Genomic DNA, 19,420 nt, shown 5'->3' with positions numbered 1-19,420 from the left:
TGACGGTTCATGTGGGCTGTGGACGGACGGTTCATGTGGGCTGTGGACTGACGGTTCATGTGGGCTGTGGATGAACGGTTCATGTGGGCTGTGGACGGACGGTTCATGTGGGCTGTGGACGGACGGTTCATGTGGGCTGTGGACGGACGGTTCATGTGGGCTGTGGACGGACGGTTCATGTGGGCTGTGGACGGACAGTTCATGTGGGCTGTGGACGGCCGGTTCATGTGAGCTGTGGACGGACGGTTCATGTGGGCTGTGGATAGACGCCGCATGTGGGCAGACGCCTCATGTGGGCTGTAGATGGACGTTTCATGTGGGCTGTGGACACCCGCTTGGCCCTTTTAACGATGTTGAGTCTGGCTATGATCTCTTTTGTGAATGGGTCTCCCGGGCACTTGACTCTCTGATCCCTGCTACGTGGAGTAAATATCGTTCTTTAGAACCCAGTCCATGGTATGATAGCGCCTTATTGCTCCGGAAAAAATCATGCAAACAAGCGGAAAGAGACTGGCATAAAACCTATGATGCCGAGAAAAAAACGCAGTACCTGGCTAAAACCAAAATTTACCATAGAGCCATATGTAGGGCTCGTGCGGCCTACTATTCCCAGGAGTTCAAACGCAGTCCTAATCCTACGAAGCTGATCTTGAAAGTTCTCAAAGACCTGACTGCTAAAAGAGCCACTGCAGCTGAGAAATACTCAGTGTCCCACTGTGAAGAGCTTGCTACCTTTTTTCTGGAAAAGGTGCATACTATCTATCGCTCCTTTCCTAGTATCATCCCTCAGAGTGAGGACCAGAGGCCTAATTCTACTACTAATGTGGTTCTATCCACATTTCCTGTAATTTCAGAGGTAGAGTTCGATAGGCTGGCGGCCACAGTAAAATCCGGGTCTCCTGCTGACCCGCTCAGACCCGCGCAGCTCAGAGAGTCGGCTGCTCTATGTCGTCCCCGCGTGCGCCAACTCATCAATCTTTCGTTCTCTTCAGGGACAGTACCAACTAAGTGGAAACAAGCCTATGTGACTCCTATCTTGAAGAAACCCGCCTTGGACCCTCTCAAATTGGAGAATTATCGTCCGATTTCTCTTCTCCCATGGGCCGCGAAGGTTGCGGAGGCTCATGCCAATGGAATCCTGACTAAACACCTTCAGACTGCCAATATCCTGGATTCATGCCAGAATGGATTTCGGGCAGGTCATAGCACAGAGACTGCTCTCCTTGCTATGACGGAACATCTACGCTCCGTGCTCGACTCCGGTCAAACTGCGGTGCTGGTGTTACTCGACCTCAATGCCGCGTTTGACACGGTCTCACACGCGATACTGCTGCAGCGTCTGGGAGAAGCAGGTGTCTCTGATTTAGCACTTGAATGGTTTCGGTCATTTCTATCAGGTCGCTCATTTCGGGTCGCTACACCTCCATTTGAGTCTAAACCCTATTTCATCGAGCAGGGAGTTCCTCAGGGGTCGGCACTTAGCCCCACGTTGTTCAATCTGTATGTGCAGCCGCTGGCTGCGGTCGCCAAGCTGTGGGGCCTAACTATGGTTTCTTATGCTGACGATACGCAGCTGGCGGTTGCACTCAGTGGGGACTCCGACTCTGAGGCCCCTAGGTTCAGGGAGGGTTTGACAGCAGTGGCTGGCTGGATGACTGCTAACTGCTTACAGCTTAATGCCAAGAAAACGGAGGTTCTTATTGTTGGTAAGCATAGCAACCTCTGGGGTGCTCAGTGGTGGCCTCCAGAGCTGGGTTCAGCTCCCATCCCGGTACCCGAGGTTAAAAACTTGGGTGTCTGGTTAGACCCCGCCCTCAGTTTCTGCGGACACACTAAAAAAGTGGCTGCTACTTGTTTTGGTATTTTGCGTGGGCTCAGGCCAATCCTGAAATTTTTGGACGCCCCCACTAGACAGTTGATAATTCAGGCCACCATACTCTTGCGGCTTGATTATGCGAGCTCGCTCCTGTTGGGGGGCCAATCAGGCGGAAGTTATCCGGATGCAGCGCGTACAGAATGCAGCGGCCAGAGCCCTGGTGGGCCTACCTAGGTTCTGCTCTGCGAAGGAAATCATCCGGAAACTCCATTGGCTGCCCATGGCTCAAAGGATTGAGTTTAAGACTCTATGTCTTTCCTAAAAGATTCTTAAACTGTCCTCTCCCCTGATCCTAGAGCATCTTCTCACCCCCTATGTCCCCTCTCGTTCTTTGAGGTCATTGGTTCAAAATCTGGCTACAGTTCCACGGTTTAAACGCTGCAGAGCGGGAGGGCGTTCCTTCCGCTATCTAGCGGCTAGGCTTTGGAACTCATTACCAGCTCACATTCGCGCCCTAGATGATTTGCTTACGTTCAGGCGGGCTATTAAAACCTATCTTTTCCCCCCTGCACCTTAATAAACTGCATGTACCTTAATACACTGCCCTGATGCTACTTTTTTCTGGTTTTTTCTTTGTTCTGTATGTATTTTCCTTCTGCCAGTCAAAGCGCCGGGACGCCCCTTTGCTGGGGCAGCTGTGCGCTATAGAAGATGAGATAACATAACATAACATAACATGTGGACTGTGGACGGACGCCTCATGTGGGCAGTTGACGGACGCCTCATGTGGGCAGTTGACGGACGCCTCATGTGGGCAGTTGACGGACGCCTCATGTGGGCAGTGGACGGACGCCTCATGTGGGCAGTGGACGGACGCCGCATGTGGGCAGTGGACGGACGCCGCATGTGGGCAGTGGACGGACGCCGCATGTGGGCAGTGGACGGACGCCTCATGTGGGCAGTGGATGGACGCCGCATGTGGGCAGATGCCTCATGTGGGCAGTGGACGGAGGCCTCATGTGGGCAGTGGACGGACGCCGCATGTGGGCAGTGGACGGACGCCGCATGTGGGCAGATGCCTCATGTGGGCTGTGGACGGACACCTCATGTGGGCTGTGGACGGACGCCTCATGTGGGCTGTGGACGGACGCCTCATGTGGGCTGTGGACGGACGCCTCATGTGGGCTGTGGACGGACGCCTCATGTGGGCTGTGGACGGACTCCTCATGTGGGCTGTGGACGGACTCCTCATGTGGGCTGTGGACGGACTCCTCATGTGGGCTGTGGACGAACGCCTCATGTGGGCTGTGGACGGACGCCTCATGTGGGCTGTGGACGGACGCCTCATATGGGCAGTGGACAGACGCCTCGTGGGCTGTGGAGCTGGGGACGGACGCCTCATGTGGGCTGTGGACAGACGCCTCATGTGGGCTGTGGACAGACGCCTCATGTGGGCTGTGGACAGACGCCTCATGTGGGCTGTGGACAGACGCCTCATGTGGGCTGTGGACAGACGCCTCATGTGGGCTGTGGACAGACGCCTCATGTGGGCTGTGGACAGACGCCTCATGTGGGCTGTGGACAGACGCCTCATGTGGGCTGTGGACAGACGCCTCATGTGGGCTGTGGACAGACGCCTCATGTGGGCTGTGGACAGACGCCTCGTGGGCTGTGGACAGACAGTTCATGTGGGCTGTGGAGCTGGGGACGGACACCTCATGTGGGCTGTGGAGCTGGGGACAGATGCTTCATGTGGGCTGTGGACGGACGCCTCATGTGGGCTGTGGACGGACGCCTCATGTGGGCTGTGGACAGACGCCTCATGTGGGCTGTGGACAGACGCCTCATGTGGGCAGTGGACGGATGCCTCATGTGGGCAGTGGACGGAGGCCTCATGTGGGCAGTGGACGGACGCCTCATGTGGGCTGTGGACGGACGCCTCATGTGGGCAGTGGACAGACGCCTCGTGGGCTGTGGAGCTGGGGACGGACGCCTCATGTGGGCTGTGGACAGACGCCTCATGTGGGCTGTGGACAGACGCCTCATGTGGGCTGTGGACAGACGCCTCATGTGGGCTGTGGACAGACGCCTCATGTGGGCTGTGGACAGACGCCTCATGTGGGCTGTGGACGGACACCTCATGTGGGCTGGGGACGGACACCTCATGTGGGCTGGGGACGGACACCTCATGTGGGCTGTGGAGCTGGGGACGGACACCTCATGTGGGCTGTGGAGCTGGGGACGGACGCCTCATGTGGGCTGTGGAGCTGGGGACGGACGCCTCATGTGGGCTGTGGAGCTGGGGACGGACGCCTCATGTGGGCTGTGGACAGACGCCTCATGTGGGCTGTGGAGCTGTGGACGGACGCCTCATGTGGGCTGTGGACGGACGCCTCATGTGGGCTGTGGACAGACGCCTCATGTGGGCTGTGGACAGACGCCTCATGTGGGCTGTGGACAGACGCCTCATGTGGGCTGTGGACAGACGCCTCATGTGGGCTGTGGACAGACGCCTCATGTGGGCTGTGGACGGACGCCTCATGTGGGCTGTGGACAGACGCCTCATGTGGGCTGTGGACAGACGCCTCATGTGGGCTGTGGACAGACGCCTCATGTGGGCTGTAGACGGACGCCTCATATGGGCTGGGGACGGACGCCTCATATGGGCTGGGGACGGACACCTCATGTGGGCTGGGGACGGACACCTCATGTGGGCTGGGGACGGACACCTCATGTGGGCTGGGGACGGACACCTCATGTGGGCTGTGGAGCTGGGGACGGACACCTCATGTGGGCTGTGGAGCTGGGGACGGACGCCTCATGTGGGCTGTGGAGCTGGGGACGGACGCCTCATGTGGGCTGTGGACAGACGCCTCATGTGGGCTGTGGAGCTGTGGACGGACGCCTCATGTGGGCTGTGGACGGACGCCTCATGTGGGCTGTGGACGGACGCCTCATGTGGGCTGGGGACAGATGCCTCATGTGGGCTGTGGACGGAGGGTTCATTTGGGCTGTGGTCGGACTCCTCATGTGGGCTGGGGACAGACTCCTTGTGAGAAGTTGGCCTGGTATATGATGTTCACTAGTTAAAGTGACCACCTTGTACCATGCCAAGCAACCCCTTATGGTGTGGTTGTAAGTCAACCTTTTCGGACCAGCTGCCCTAGTGGTAGCGTAGGCTAAGCAGTCTTTGAGGCTAAACTCGTTAAAGCGTGTTAAGCAGGCTGTTTTACCAAATGTAACCCCCTTTTATACCAATGAAACGACACCACACAGATATATATTGAAAATATATATGTATTTATTTCTCAAAGTAACCCCTAGACTCTTTATGAGCACCGGAGTACAAATCGTTAAACAAGAATACGTTAGAATACACAGAAGTTGCACTTTATATGGATAGGCTCTGGTGGCCACTCGAACCATATACTAAAATAGTGGTATAAGTACCACGAACAGAAAAGGGAAAGGGCCTAGGGCCTCTAGAATCGCTGGGCCTACAAGGAGCTAACTTTAGTTAGTGACCAGGAGGTCCACGGGTTGCGTGTGCAGAGCAAATAGTCACACGCGGGCTCCCATAGGTTTTCAATGGGTGCGTAAAAGTTACAAAGTTACTGCAAAAAGGATCTTCCGGATGGACTATGAACTCAAGATTGGAAACACAGACACTAGAGATGATACTCTACACTTGGGCACCGGAGTGCCAGCTTTACCTCACCCACAGGAAGCGGGTGCATAGGTCTCGAAGTGCGTCGGGTTTCTTCTATCTGTTCAATGGAGCCTGAAGAAAAAGATGCTGCAGGCGGTCGCTCCGGAAGAGATGCGGTGGATCCAAGAGTGGATCGGAGTTGTAGAAGACCTGTAAGCAGAGGGGACAGTGTTCACAGTCACTAGCCAGTGACCAGCGTGGCACCAGGTGGGTACCAGGCGATGTCTGGTGCAAACAGGAAGAAAGGTGCAGCTTGTCTCTGCAGCCACGTGGTCCCTGAAGGCCGACGACGTCCAGGAGTCGGTTCACGAGCTGTCCCACGCAGGCTCTCGCTGTCGGCGGTGTCGGCGACTTGATCGAAGCAAACAAGCCTTGGCAAAAGCAATTGTGGAAAACGAAATAAGCTGATGGTTCTGACCAGCAAGGTCAGAGGGATTGCTCCTTTGGAGGGGAGCAAGGGCCAGTCTGGAGCAACCAGACTAGCGGTGTAGTTCTTGAAGTTCGTCGCCAAGATGGCCACTAGCCAGCGGGCCAGCAACCGGTTAGGCGCGTCGAGTGGCAAAATGCAGAAGGGCCCCACGCAGATCGTGGAGATGCTGGAGGGCTCACGTTTGGTGCAAATGCTGCTCGGGTGTTGGGTTTCTCAGGACCCAAAGCACAACTCGGAGGGAGCCTCGGTTGTCGCGCTTGCAGCTTGTCGTTGTCTTTTCAAGATGGCTGGCTCCACGTGTCTCGGTGCCTCCACGGGTTCCTTCTTTTCAGGGACTGTGGATCGGGCGGTGAGAGGTCTGGAGGTCCAGGTCTTGTCAGTCTCTGGGCTCGGGCTCCGGCGGGAGGCGGCGGCAAAGCAGACGTTGATTCGCTGGATGGTGCTTGCGTTAGCAAGGTGGTCACTCCCTGACCACAGGGGAGATTTCCTTCAGTCCTCTGTGCAGCAGAGCGTCAAAGTTCCCGTCTTCTTCTTGTAGTTAAGTTGATTCCAGGATGTCTGAAGTCTTAGGACACAGCTCCTACCTTTAAGCGGATTCTAGGGGCCGGACTACCTGCTAGGTCCCTCCCTAAGGGTGGGACCAGGAAGGGGGGTGGTTACACCCCCAATCCTTTGTCCAGCTCGCCCCAGGCCCGGGACTGGTGTGCCCCAGGACCGGTTTGAACTGGCATATGCACCGAGGCTCCTTGTGAGCCTCAGGCATGTCTGGTTTCTTTCAAGCCCTACCTGACCAATACACAAAATCCTGTCTGGGGTGGTGCACGCACCTCCCCTGGCAGGAAACCCTTTGTCCACACCTCCCAAGCTGGGAGGACTCCCAGCAGCAGAGGGCAGACTTGTGTCTGTGGTGGCAGCATCCATTTTGTGGAGCTGAGGCTATGTCTGATTTTACCCGGGTTTCAGGTACTGTACATGTCGTGTCCCTCTAGAAGGGTGGAATGCTAACCCCGTCGCCAGAATTGGCGAGGGGTTAGTATTCCAATTCGTATGACGCCTTACTCGACATGTTTTGATAAAGCCAAACCAAAGATAGCATTTAACCGCGAGGTTCATAATGCACTTAAGAGTATATGGTATGACGATATCTGGAAACAGTAGAAGGAAGTGGTTCCAACCACTGCAGACAGGCTCAGCTCATGCCAGAGCACCATCTCACATTGAACCAAGCACTCTGCCTTCAGGATTGTCAAGGCCTGCTATAGGAGTGGCTGATAGGTTACCATGTGTTCCATTTAAGGTTAGGTATAGGTATACTACACCTAAGTAAGAGGTGGTTACACCAACTTACCCCAGCTGAGTGATCAGTCAGTTGTGTCAAATTTGTTAGGCCAGTCCAGGGGTGGCATAATACATGCTTCAGCCCCTGGTAGGCCTTAGATACACCAATGCCCTGGGTACCTAGTGTACACTGGTACAGGGGCTCACAGGGTGATCCAATTCCAATTGGTTATGCACCTAGGGTGCACAGTGTCAATTTAGTTAGAGAGAACAGCAGGCTGGGGGTCTGATTGGCAGGCCCACAGCCTCAATATGTCAAAAACCAGTGAAGCAAAAAGCAAAAATTTGGGGTGACCATAGGATAGCAGACCCTACTCTCCTACACTCCTCATGTGGGCTGTGGACGGAGGGTTCATGTGGGCTGTGGACGGACGCCTCATGTGGGCTGTGGACGGACGCCTCATGTGGGCTGTGGACGGACGCCTCATGTGGGCTGTGGACGGACGCCTCATGTGGGCTGTGGACGGACAGTTCATGTGGGCTGGGGACGGATGCATCATGTGGGCTGGGGACGGACGCCTCATGTGGGCTGGGGACGGACGCCTCATGTGGGCTGGGGGCACGCGCTTTATGTGGGCTGTGGACGGACGCCTCATGTGGGCTGTGGACAGACGCCTCATGTGGGCTGTGGACAGACGCCTCATGTGGGCTGTGGACGGACGCCTCATGTGGGCCTTGGACGGACGCCTCATGTGGGCCTTGGACGGACGCCTCATGTGGGCTGTGGACGGACGCCTCATGTGGGCTGTGGACGGACGCCTCATGTGGGCTGTGGACGGATGCCTCATGAGGGCAGTGGACGGACAGTTCATGTGGGCTGGGGACGCACGCCTCATGTGGGCTGTGGACGGAGGGTTCATTTGGGCTGTGGACGGATGCCTCATGTGGGCTGGGGACAGACGCCTCATGTGGGCTGTGGACGGAGGGTTCATGTGGGCTGTGGATGGACGCCTCGTGGGCTGTGGACGGACGCCTCATGTGGGCTGTGGACGGATGCCTCATGAGGGCAGTGGACGGACAGTTCATGTGGGCTGGGGACGGACACCTCATGTGGGCTGTGGACGGACGCCTCATGTGGGCTGTGGAGCTGTGGACGGATGCCTCATGTGGGCTGTGGACGGACACCTCCTGTGGGCTGGGGACAGACGCCTCATGTGGGCTGTGGACGGAGGGTTCATGTGGGCTGGGGACGGACGTATCATGTGGGCTGGGGACGGACATCTCATGTGGGCTGTGGAGCTGGGGACGGATGCCTCATGTGGGCTGTCGACGAACGCCTCATGTGGGCTGTGGATGGACGCCTCATGTGGGCGACGCCTCATGTGGGCTGTGGACGGACGCTTCATGTGGTCTGTGGACGGACGCCTCATGTGGTCTGTTGACGGACTCCTCATGTGGTCTGTGGATGGACACACGCCTCATATGATCTGTGGACGGACAGTTCATGTGGGCTGTGGACGGACGCCTCATATGAGCTGTGGACGGACGGTTCATGGGGGCTGTGGACGGACGGTTCATGTGGGCTGGGGACGGACGGTTCATGTGGGCTGTAGAGGGACGCTTCATGTGGGCTGTGGACGGACGCCTCATGTGGGCTGTGGACAGACGCCTCATGTGGGCTGTGGACAGACGCCTCATGTGGGCTGTGGACAGACGCCTCATGTGGGCTGTGGACAGACGCCTCATGTGGGCTGTGGACAGACGCCTCATGTGGGCTGTGGACAGACGCCTCCTGTGGGCTGTGGACAGACGCCTCGTGGGCTGTGGACAGACAGTTCATGTGGGCTGGGGACGGACACCTCATGTGGGCTGGGGACGGACACCTCATGTGGACTGTGGAGCTGGGGACGGACACCTCATATGGGCTGTGGAGCTGGGGACGGACGCCTCATGTGGGCTGTCGACGGATGCCTCATGTGGGCTGGGGACAGACGCCTCATGTGGGCTGTGGACGGAGGGTTCATTTGGACTGTGGACGGACAGTTCATGTGGGCTGGGGACGGACACCTCATGTGGGCTGGGGGCGGACGCCTCATGTGGGCTGTGGAGCTGTGGACGGACGCCTCATGTGGGCTGTGGACGGACGCCTCATATGGGCTGGGGACAGACGCCTCATGTGGGCTGTGGACGGAGGGTTCATTTGGTCTGTGGACGGACTCCTCATGTGGGCTGGGGACAGACTCCTCATGTGGGCTGTGGACGGAGGGTTCATGTGGACGGAGGGTTCATGTGGGCTGTGGACGGACGCCTCGTGGGCTGTGGACGGACGCCTCGTGGGCTGTGGACGGACGCCTCATGTGGGCTGTGGACGGACGCCTCATGTGGGCTGTGGACGGACAGTTCATGTGGGCTGGGGATGGACGCATCATGTGGGCTGGGGACGGACGCCTCATGTGGGCTGGGGACGGACGCCTCATGTGGGCTGGGGACGGACGCCTCATGTGGGCTGGGGGCACGCGCTTTATGTGGGCTGTGAACGGACGCCTCATGTGGGCTGTGGACAGACGCCTCATGTGGGCTGTGGACGGACGCCTCATGTGGGCTGTGGACGGACGCCTCATGTGGGCTGTGGACGGACGCCTCATGTGGGCAGTGGACGGACAGTTCATGTGGGCTGGGGACGGACGCCTCATGTGGGCTGTGGACGGAGGGTTCATTTGGGCTGTGGACGGATGCCTCATGTGGGCTGGGGACATACGCCTCATGTGGGCTGTGGACGGAGGGTTCATGTGGGCTGTGGATGGACGCCTCGTGGGCTGTGGACGGACGCCTCATGTGGGCTGTGGACGGATGCCTCATGAGGGCAGTGGACGGACACCTCCTGTGGGCTGGGGACAGACGCCTCATGTGGGCTGTGGACGGAGGGTTCATGTGGGCTGGGGACGGACGTATCATGTGGGCTGGGGACGGACATCTCATGTGGGCTGTGGAGCTGGGGACGGATGCCTCATGTGGGCTGTGGACGAACGCCTCATGTGGGCTGTTGATGGACGCCTCATGTGGGCGACGCCTCATGTGGGCTGTGGACGGACGCCTCATGAGGTCTGTGGACGGACGCCTCATGTGGTCTGTTGACGGACTCCTCATGTGGTCTGTTGACGGACTCCTCATGTGGTCTGTGGATGGACACACGCCTCATATGATCTGTGGACGGACGGTTCATGTGGGCTGGGGACGAACGGTTCATGTGGGCTGGGGACGGACGGTTCATGTGGGCTGGGGGCGGACGGTTCATGTGGGCTGGGGGCGGACGGTTCATGTGGGCTGGGGACGGACGGTTCATGTGGGCTGTAGACGGACGCTTCATGTGGGCTGTGGACGGACGCTTCATGTGGGCTGTGGACGGACGCTTCATGTGGGCTGTGGACGGACGCCTCATGTGGGCTGTGGACGGACGCCTCATGAGGCTGTGGACGGACGGTTCATGTGGGCTGTGGACGGACGCCTCATATGAGCTGTGGACGGACGGTTCATGGGGGCTGTGGACGGACGGTTCATGGGGGCTGTGGACGGACGGTTCATGTGGGCTGTGGACGGACGGTTCATGTGGGCTGTGGACAGACGCCTCATGTGGTCTGTGGATGGACAGACGCCTCATATGATCTGTGGACGGACAGTTCATGTGGGCTGGGGACGGACGCTTCATGTGGGCTGGGGACGGACGCTTCATGTGGGCTGGGGACGGACGGTTCATGTGGGCTGGGGACGGACTAGTCATGTGGGCTGGGGACGGACGGTTCATGAGGCTGTGGACGGACGGTTCATGTGGGCTGTGGACGGACGCCTCATATGAGCTGTGGACGGACGGTTCATGGGGGCTGTGGACGGACGGTTCATGGGGGCTGTGGACGTACGGTTCATGTGGGCTGTGGACGGACGGTTCATGTGGGCTGTGGACAGACGCCTCATGTGGTCTGTGGATGGACAGACGCCTCATATGATCTGTGGACGGACAGTTCATGTGGGCTGTGGACGGACGCTTCATGTGGGCTGGGGACGGACGCTTCATGTGGGCTGGGGACGGACGGTTCATGTGGGCTGGGGACGGACTAGTCATGTGGGCTGGGGACGGACGGTTCATGTGGGCTGGGGACGGACGGTTCATGTGGGCTGGGGACGGACGGTTCATGTGGGCTGGGGACGGACGGTTCATGTGGGCTGGGGACGGACGGTTCATGTGGGCTGGGGACGGATGGTTCATGTGTGCTGTGGACGGACGCTTTATGTGGGCTGTGGACGGACGCTTCATGTGGGCTGTGGACGGATGCTTCATGTGGGCTGTGGACGGACGCTTCATGTGGGCTGTGGACGGATGCCTCATGTGGGCTGTGGACGGACGCCTCATGTGGCTGTGGACGGACGGTTCATGTGGGCTGTGGACGGACGCCTCATATGAGCTGTGGACGGAGGGTTCATGTGGGCTGTGGACGGACGGTTCATGTGGGCTGTGGACGGACGCCTCATATGGGCTGTGGACGGACGCTTCATGTGGGCTGTGGACGGACGCTTCATGTGGGCTGTGGACGGACGCTTCATGTGGGCTGTGGACGGACGCTTCATGTGGGCTGTGGACGGACGCTTCATGTGGGCTGTGGACGGACGCTTCATGTGGGCTGTGGACGGACGCTTCATGTGGGCTGTGGACGGACGCTTCATGTGGATGTGGACGGACGCTTCACGGACGCTTCATGTGGGCTCTGGACGGACGCTTCATGTGGGCTGTGGACGGACGCTTCATATGGGCTGTGGACGGACGCTTCATGTGGAATGTGGACGGACGCTTCATGTGGAATGTGGACGGACGCTTCATGTGGAATGTGGACGGACGCTTCATGTGGAATGTGGACGGACGGTTCCTGTGGGCTGTGGACGGACGGTTCCTGTGGGCTGTGGACGGACGGTTCCTGTGGGCTGCGGACGGACGGTTCATGTGGGCTGTGAACGGACGGTTCATGTGGGCTGTGGACGGACGATTCACGTGGGCTGTGGACGGACGCTTCGTGGGCTGTGGACGGAGGGTTCATGTGGGCTGTGGGCGGACGCCTCATGAGGGCTGTAGACTGCCACTTCATGTAGTGTGAAGTAGTGTCTCTAAAGAGGGAACTCTTTCCTAAACTGGAGCAGCGTTGGGGCGGGCCAGGTGGATGCAGGGATGTGGCTCCAGATCCTGCCTTTACTGATGGGAACAAGTCAGGTGGCTGGGGGTGAGGTCTAAATCCCCCTGAAATGCGGAGCGATACAAGCAAGGAGGGGCAGCATGTGATGGCTTAACCCCCAGAGATAGGGAGCTCATATGTGACACAAGCCAGGGGGTGATGGTTTAACCCCCCCCCCCCGCGAGATGGAGAGCTCATCTACAACACGAGCCAGGGGGATTGGGGGTGGTGGCTTAACTCCCACAGATAGGGAGCTTGTCTGCAAGACAAGCGAGGGGGGATTTGTTGATGGCTTAAACCCCCAGAGATAGGGAGCTCGATTGTGACATAAGCCCGGGGGCTGAGGGTGATGGTTTAACCCCCAGAGATGGGGAGCTCATCTGCCAGACGAGCCAGGGGGTTGGGGGTGATAGCTTAACCCCCACAGATGGAGAGCTCTTCTACGAGACAAGCGAGGTGGGCTGATTGTGATGGCTTAACCCCCAGAGATGTGGAGCTCATCTGGGACACAAGCCAGGGAGCTGGGGTGATCGTTTAGCCCCCGGAGATGGGGAGCTCATGTGCAACATGAGCCAAGGAGGCTGTGATGATAGCTTAAACCCCAGAAATGGGTAGCTCGGCTTTGAGGCAAGCCAGGGTGCTGGGAGTGATGGCTGAGCCCCCAGAGATGGGGAGCCTGTCTATGAGACAAACCAGGGGGGCTGGGGTTGATTGCTAAACCCCCAGAGATGGGGAGCCTGTCTATGAGACAAACCAGGGGGGCTGGGGATGATTGCTAAACCCCCAGAGATGGGGAGCCTGTCTATGAGACAAGCATGGGCAGGGGGGCTGCGTGCGATGTCTTAACCCCCAGAGATGGGGAGCTCATCTGCAATACAAGCCGGGGGGAGGACTGGTGGCTTTGTAATTGATGCATGCGGCTGGTTCTGAAGATAATGCAGCCAGCAAGAGGAGGCAGTGGAGTTTGATCAGAGCTTGATATATTGATCTTCCTGTTTGACTCTTTGCCCAGAAGATCTCAGTGAACCCAGGATTTGCCAACGTCTGAGCATCTACCAAAGCTGCCAAGTTGGAAGCTGAGGAACGAGGTTTGAGTCTCGGTGTCGTCTCAACAGCCCGTGATTCTGGACAAATCACATGATCTCCCTGTGCCAGAAAAAACTAAAACGAATGTGTCTTTGTGTAATGTGGCCGGTGTCATGTTAAGTACTTCTGCACCTTCAGGTCGAGTTTGCACTTCATAAAACCTGCAATAAAGAAGACTCGCAACATATACCAATGGAATAATATTGCTTCAGGACCCCATATTATATTATGTTAGCACACAGATGCCATCACTTTCTTTCAGCTGCTCTCTCCATGTGAGGTGTAATAACCTTTTTTTTATGTTCTTAGTTTAACTGCCCTAGTTTCATAACTATGCATATAAGGCCTCCGTATATATGGACATAGAGTTTATTTGGTTTAATTATTTGAGTCATGTATTCTATGATCTCCAGAGTGTCTAAATCTGCTTGTCATTTCCCCCTCTATTGTTGAAGAGCCAAGTGTGTAAAGGGAGTACCCTGGGGCCTCGTTTATTCTATGGCTGTCGACTGCCGTTCGTCAGAGTGGTGGATGTCCTTTCCTCTGTCACCCTAACTGGCCTGCTGCCCAGCGTATTTTTAGATCTTTACCATCTCTGTGGAGATCTCCGTTACAGCAGCATCTCTGAAGGCGCTGAAAGTTTGATAAGTGGCTGCCATATTTCAGTTGACTGCTCATCCAATCTTTTTCTTTTCCATAAATAAACGGCGAAGTGAGATTGTTTTTGAAAAAAATCTTGTATGACCCTATCGCCCATAATAGTTTTCGCCCAGAGTGCAGGGTCATTGTTCTATGTGTTTCAGTTGGTGACCCCAGATTGGAAAATAAAACATCAGACTGTCCACTTGAAATAGAGCGGATGTTCTGATGCACCTACACTGTAGGCCCCCCTCTCTCCGAGCCAGCAGGGGTTCCTCCGTCATAACCATGGCGGTCTGCATGACTCAAAACAGAGCGGGTAGAGTGAAGTTTTGTTGCAGTTTATTATGGATGGATGACAGGGAGAAGAATCTTCAGCTTGGTGTGTAGCATCAATACCTCTCTGTGGAAAATCCTCCAAATCCGCTGGACAAACACCATCAGCAAAGACCTATGGAAGTAGACTTAACAGCTCCCTGCTCATGGAGAAATCATGTAAAGATGCTGGGGCTGGATAGATCACCTCTTCCCCAAGCCCACATCAAACACCGCCAGACAAGCTCCGATCTGAAACCCTGCAGGTAAAAGGAAGAGGAAGGCCAAGAAACACCTGGTTTCGATCCCTCAGGGGCTGATTGAAAGGAGATGGGTTACACCTGGAGTCAGATTGAAAGAAAAGCCCAGGATGGAGATGGTTGGAGAGTCCTGGTTGATGGCCTATACCCCAGGAGGGTGGTAGGCATATGTACGTTTCTGTGGAGCTTTTGTCAAGCTATCACTTGAGCTGTCTGTAGAAGATGGTTTGTTGATGCCAGCTCACAAGTTCGTTCCCCTGGGAGAGTTGAGGTCTGTCACTGTTTGCAGTGCTCATGAGGGACACGTGTGCACTATTGACTATGCGCAGGGTCAACAGTTCTTTCTGGTGGCCAAGCATGGACAAGGATGTGGAGATGGTGGCGAAGGATTGTGTGTTGTTTACTGGCTGTGAGAAAATGTTGAGGGTATGCACATCCCCTTTACAGCCTGTAGAGTTGATGCCGGGTATTTGAGTGTAAGTGGGTTTTGCTTTGTTGGAGCTTTTGAATCTGTTAGCTTCACGCCAGCATTTTGCTGTAGTTGTGGTAGATTATGACACCAATACAAAGAGGCCAGAAGTCATGTATTTGTCTGATCGTAAATCCAGGAATGTGATGAAGTTCCTGAAAAATATTATTTCTAGAGAGGGTTTCCCAGAGTACTTGGTGTTGGGCAATGTGGTATACTTCGTGAGCATGGTGATGGAAAGGTTTCTGAAATCTGTAAGAGTGAAGCATGTGGAAAATTTACTCTAGGAGGCCCTTAGAAATGGATTAGTCTGCCTCAAAAATTCTGCTGACCTGCGCCTGTGATAAGACAATTTTTGGCAGGGCGGGAACTTTAGTGGACTTAATAATCCTCTTGATTGAGAAGACTACCACACTAATGGCTAAGATCCGTGCTCTGCAAGGAAAAACTGCTATAGCTTGAAATGTCTTGAACGTGTCTTTGTTCCCTATCAGGGTTAGTGCGGGTGTCCTAAAAAGGTAAATGTTATATCGGTATGTACAGCTGAGAGAGCAAGCCCAGCACACGCCCACATCAGGCCGAATGTCCAGCTCTGCCCTTCACCTTACGTTGAGTCTCACTGAAGACCTGCAATAGTTGTTGAGCGCAGTTCATGGGATCGCCACCCCTTTTTCTTTTTCTTTTGTATGTATTTGCCTTCACTCAGACTCTGAGCACCTCCTGAAATCGGTCTTTAAGTTAGAGGAGACCAGTGATGTTAAAATACTAAGAGTGTCCTGGCCTCCCCTTCGCTTTTTTTGTTTTTGTTTTTTTAGAAAGACTTTATATCCGATTGCCCAGATTAAGCCGATGGATTCCAGATCCAGTCCATATTTTCAGAATATCTAAGTAAGATAAAAGTGCGTAAATAAATATTACTGGAACACATTTACATAGTTATTTTCCTGAAAACGTAGCATGTATCTGGCCCTCAGGTATCTACTTTGACACTCTTGATTTAACGTGTGATCAGTGAATTTGTTTAACGGTGTCCGCTTTAGCTTCTGATCAACCGGAATAAAGAGCACTGCCCTTTATTCGTAGGCGGGACCGAGAAGATGTCAATCCAGCAGCTAAACTGCACAATGTGCAACCAGAAGGCCCGGGTTCCAATTGAACAATGATGTGATATTAGGCGAATCCCATCACTTCAAGGTCACATTTCAGAGCACTCTCAGGCCACTTACTTCCAGGTGTGCTCTTAACAAATAACTTTTTTGAATAAAGATTCATAGAGCAAAATGCTCTATTTAGAATGACAATATAGGCCTTATGTAAGGGCAGATACTTGTTTCTTGGCCCACCTTCACATCACTGTCTCTTGGTTTCATGAACGCTTTCAAGTTCATGATGAGAAGCTTTCACTTTTACTAGATTTACTAAACTGAAACATTTCCAAGTGTTCGAACAGCGTTTGAGGAATTTTAAAGTATTGATCGTATTTTTTTTTGCCCAACAATTGAACCTCAGTTTGTTTACCTAGCTGCACATAGATAATACAATAAGAGTAAGTCAAGCGAGAGGAGAAAGTCATGACGATGGAGAATGCGTATCACTGCACTCAATGCGCCAGCGCATCCTTAACAAAGGCAAAGCTAATGCAACATAAAGAAAGGCAGTACTACTCCTCTTGTCTTCCATCTTGTTTTGCTGCTTAACACGCTACGCGGCATATGCTTGATCTCAGTGTGCCTGCCAATATACTACTGTTTTCCTGATATATATTTTTATGCTTTTTCTCCCACAGCTATTTACCTATGCTGTCCTCATCTCGTATGTAATGCGCTCTGATACCCGCTTGGGTCATGTTCGCGCTATGCAAAACTTTAAAAATAAATGATAGTTAAGGTTCGGCTTGTGCTTTTGTTCTCATGTCCATTCCAGAGCCCTGGCTCAGCTCTCCTCACTCATTTGCTGGCTTGCTTACCCCTAAATCCAGGCAGGGTCTGCCTGTCTTGGTTACCCCTAAAGCCAGACAGGGTGTGCTTGGCTTGCTTAACCCTAAAGCCAGGTCGGTTGTGCTTGGCTTGCTTACCCCTAAAGCGTGGTAGGGTGTGCTTGGCCTGCTTACCTATAAAGCCAGGTAGGGTGTGCTTGGCCTGCTTACCCATAAAGCCATGTAGGGTGTGCTTGGCTTGCTTACCCCTAAAGCCAGGCAGGGTGTGCTTGGCTTGCTTACCCCTAAAGCCAGGCAGGGTGTGCTTGGCTTGCTTACCCCTAAAGCCAGGCAGGGTGTTCTTGGCTTGCTTACTTCCAAAGCCAGGTAGGGTGTGATTGGCTTGATTACCCATTAAGCTAGATAGGGTGTGTTTGGCTTGCTTACCCCTAAAGCCAGGTAGGGCGTGCTTTGCTTGCTTACCTCTAAAGCCAGTAGGGTGTGCTGTCCAGTGACGTGCAGTATGAGAGCAAGCAGCAAATATCAACTAGGTAAAATCTGCTGTGCTGGTTATCATGTATTCGAAGGTGGTAAAATCTGCATAATTCAGTTAAGCAGAATATGAGCTGTGGTGTGGGACACCAGTCCCAGATGTGAGGTGTGCAGTGTGAATGAGTTGTGTATCTCGTGTGGTGTGGGACACCAGTCCCAGATTTGAGGTGTGCAGTGTGAATGAGTTGTGCATCTCGGGCTAGGCAAGACTTGAGTTGCACATTGTTTGCGCTTTGCATTCATGGCATTAGGTCTGTAGGCTGCATATGTTGTGACAGTTGCAAGCTGCAAGGAAGCTGATCTGAGCTGTGCAAGAGGCATAAGCTGAGCTGGGATAGATAACCGGTTTGATTCGGGGACCGGGAATGATGGGCAGTCTGCAGAACACCAGCTGTATTCCAAATATCCCACAGGGATGTCAACCTGCTTACTAGATGCATGATATACACCCTCTCAGATGATCCGTATGCCTTGCTCAGCATCGGTCAGTTCTCTAAGAGGACAGGTTAGGGGTGTGTAAAGTTAGGTTTATTTGTAGGATCTACACTTTGCAAATGGCCTGTGTGTTCACTGTCTTTCCTCGATGTAAAGCGTTTGAGTGAAATTCTTTGTCAATTATAATGCTTTTTTCAGAAATAGAGAGACTTATTTGTCTGTCTTTCACCTGCTGTGAAACACCGCACAGAAGAACATGCTGTGGTTAATACACGACTCTTCCAATGGAGCTGTATCAACTGATAGATTTGAGCTGGGCTAAGGCTGCCGGGCGGGAAAGCCAAGGAAGAATTTCCTATGAATACGGCAGGTCAGTGGTGACTGTCCTCAGGAACACATGGTTCATTTATAAGGGGAGTACATCAGTGACCAATTTGTGTTTTCTTTTTGCTAGTAATATGGTGTTGATCAACAGTTTTTTGGGATGGTGGGGCAGCTAATATTTAAAACAAGCCTTGGCAACACCAGTAAGACTCGGCAACACTAGAACTATTGTTAGGTCTCGCCTGACCCAGCGCATGCGCTGGTCTGGCGAGACTTATTGAGAAGGCTCCAAAAAGTGCTACCAGGCCAGCCTAGAGCTACAGTGCATGTACGCGGACGCGCGCGCCGCGCTTTACCGCGATTACTTTCACTTTCGCCGCTTTGATGTTTGATCGCGATCACTTTCGTGGCCGCACGGCCGCTTGGTATAGCCAATAGGTCTCGCTTTTGGGACCTTATAAGTATTTAGTTATGCAACTGTTGCATTGCTAAACACTTATAAGGTCCCAAAGACGAGACCTATTGGCTATGCCAATTCTTGTCTTTGTTAATGTTAATGCTTTTTAGCTGTTTGCAAGTGTAAAGCGGGAGCGTTGGCATCGCCTGCAGCATCTGGAGAAGTGGTTACATAGCAGGGGCAGATGGAACTGGGAGCATGAATCGCAGACGTTGAGGTGTGAGGTAAAGTGACTGGACAGGGACTGCCGGCATTTATAACAAGATTAAGTAACAAACTGTGATCATATATATATGTAGTACTCATCAAAAGTGTAACAGACAGAAGGTCTCTCAAGCTAACCTGTGCAGCATTTCCCATAGTGCGGCAAGGCCGGCGTGGTGCGAGTATAACTCAAGACGCCAAAAACCTTGTATATATAAATATGGGGAAAGATAAACAGCGGACTGCTATCAATGCGGCATAAGAGCATCAACATTGTGCCAGCTTGTTGGAATTGTTTAAGTGCTCATAAAAGTG

The 19,420-nt window shown here is 54.2% G+C and overlaps 1 protein-coding gene across 5 annotated transcripts in view; it reads left to right on the top strand.

The window, feature by feature from the left end:
* Window positions 1-19,420, top strand: part of LOC146822568 (zinc finger protein 783-like) — a 67,010-nt gene that overhangs the window by 14,424 nt on the left and 33,166 nt on the right. For 2 of the 5 annotated variants that reach the window (XM_085613673.1, XM_085613674.1), the window contains one exon: window positions 18,319-18,490. The exons of 2 other annotated variants lie outside the window; for them this stretch is intronic. The gene's annotated coding sequence lies outside the window, so the exon portion shown is untranslated. The remainder of the gene's footprint in view (window positions 1-18,318; window positions 18,491-19,420) is intronic. One more of the 5 variants, XM_085613676.1, reaches the window with a different exon arrangement.

The sequence above is a fragment of the Triturus cristatus genome, chromosome 6, assembly GCF_964204655.1.
Source record: "Triturus cristatus chromosome 6, aTriCri1.1, whole genome shotgun sequence".
NCBI lineage: Eukaryota > Metazoa > Chordata > Amphibia > Caudata > Salamandridae > Triturus > Triturus cristatus.
The sequence above is the reverse complement of the archived record's forward strand: the minus strand, read 5'-3'. Positions and strand labels throughout refer to the sequence as shown.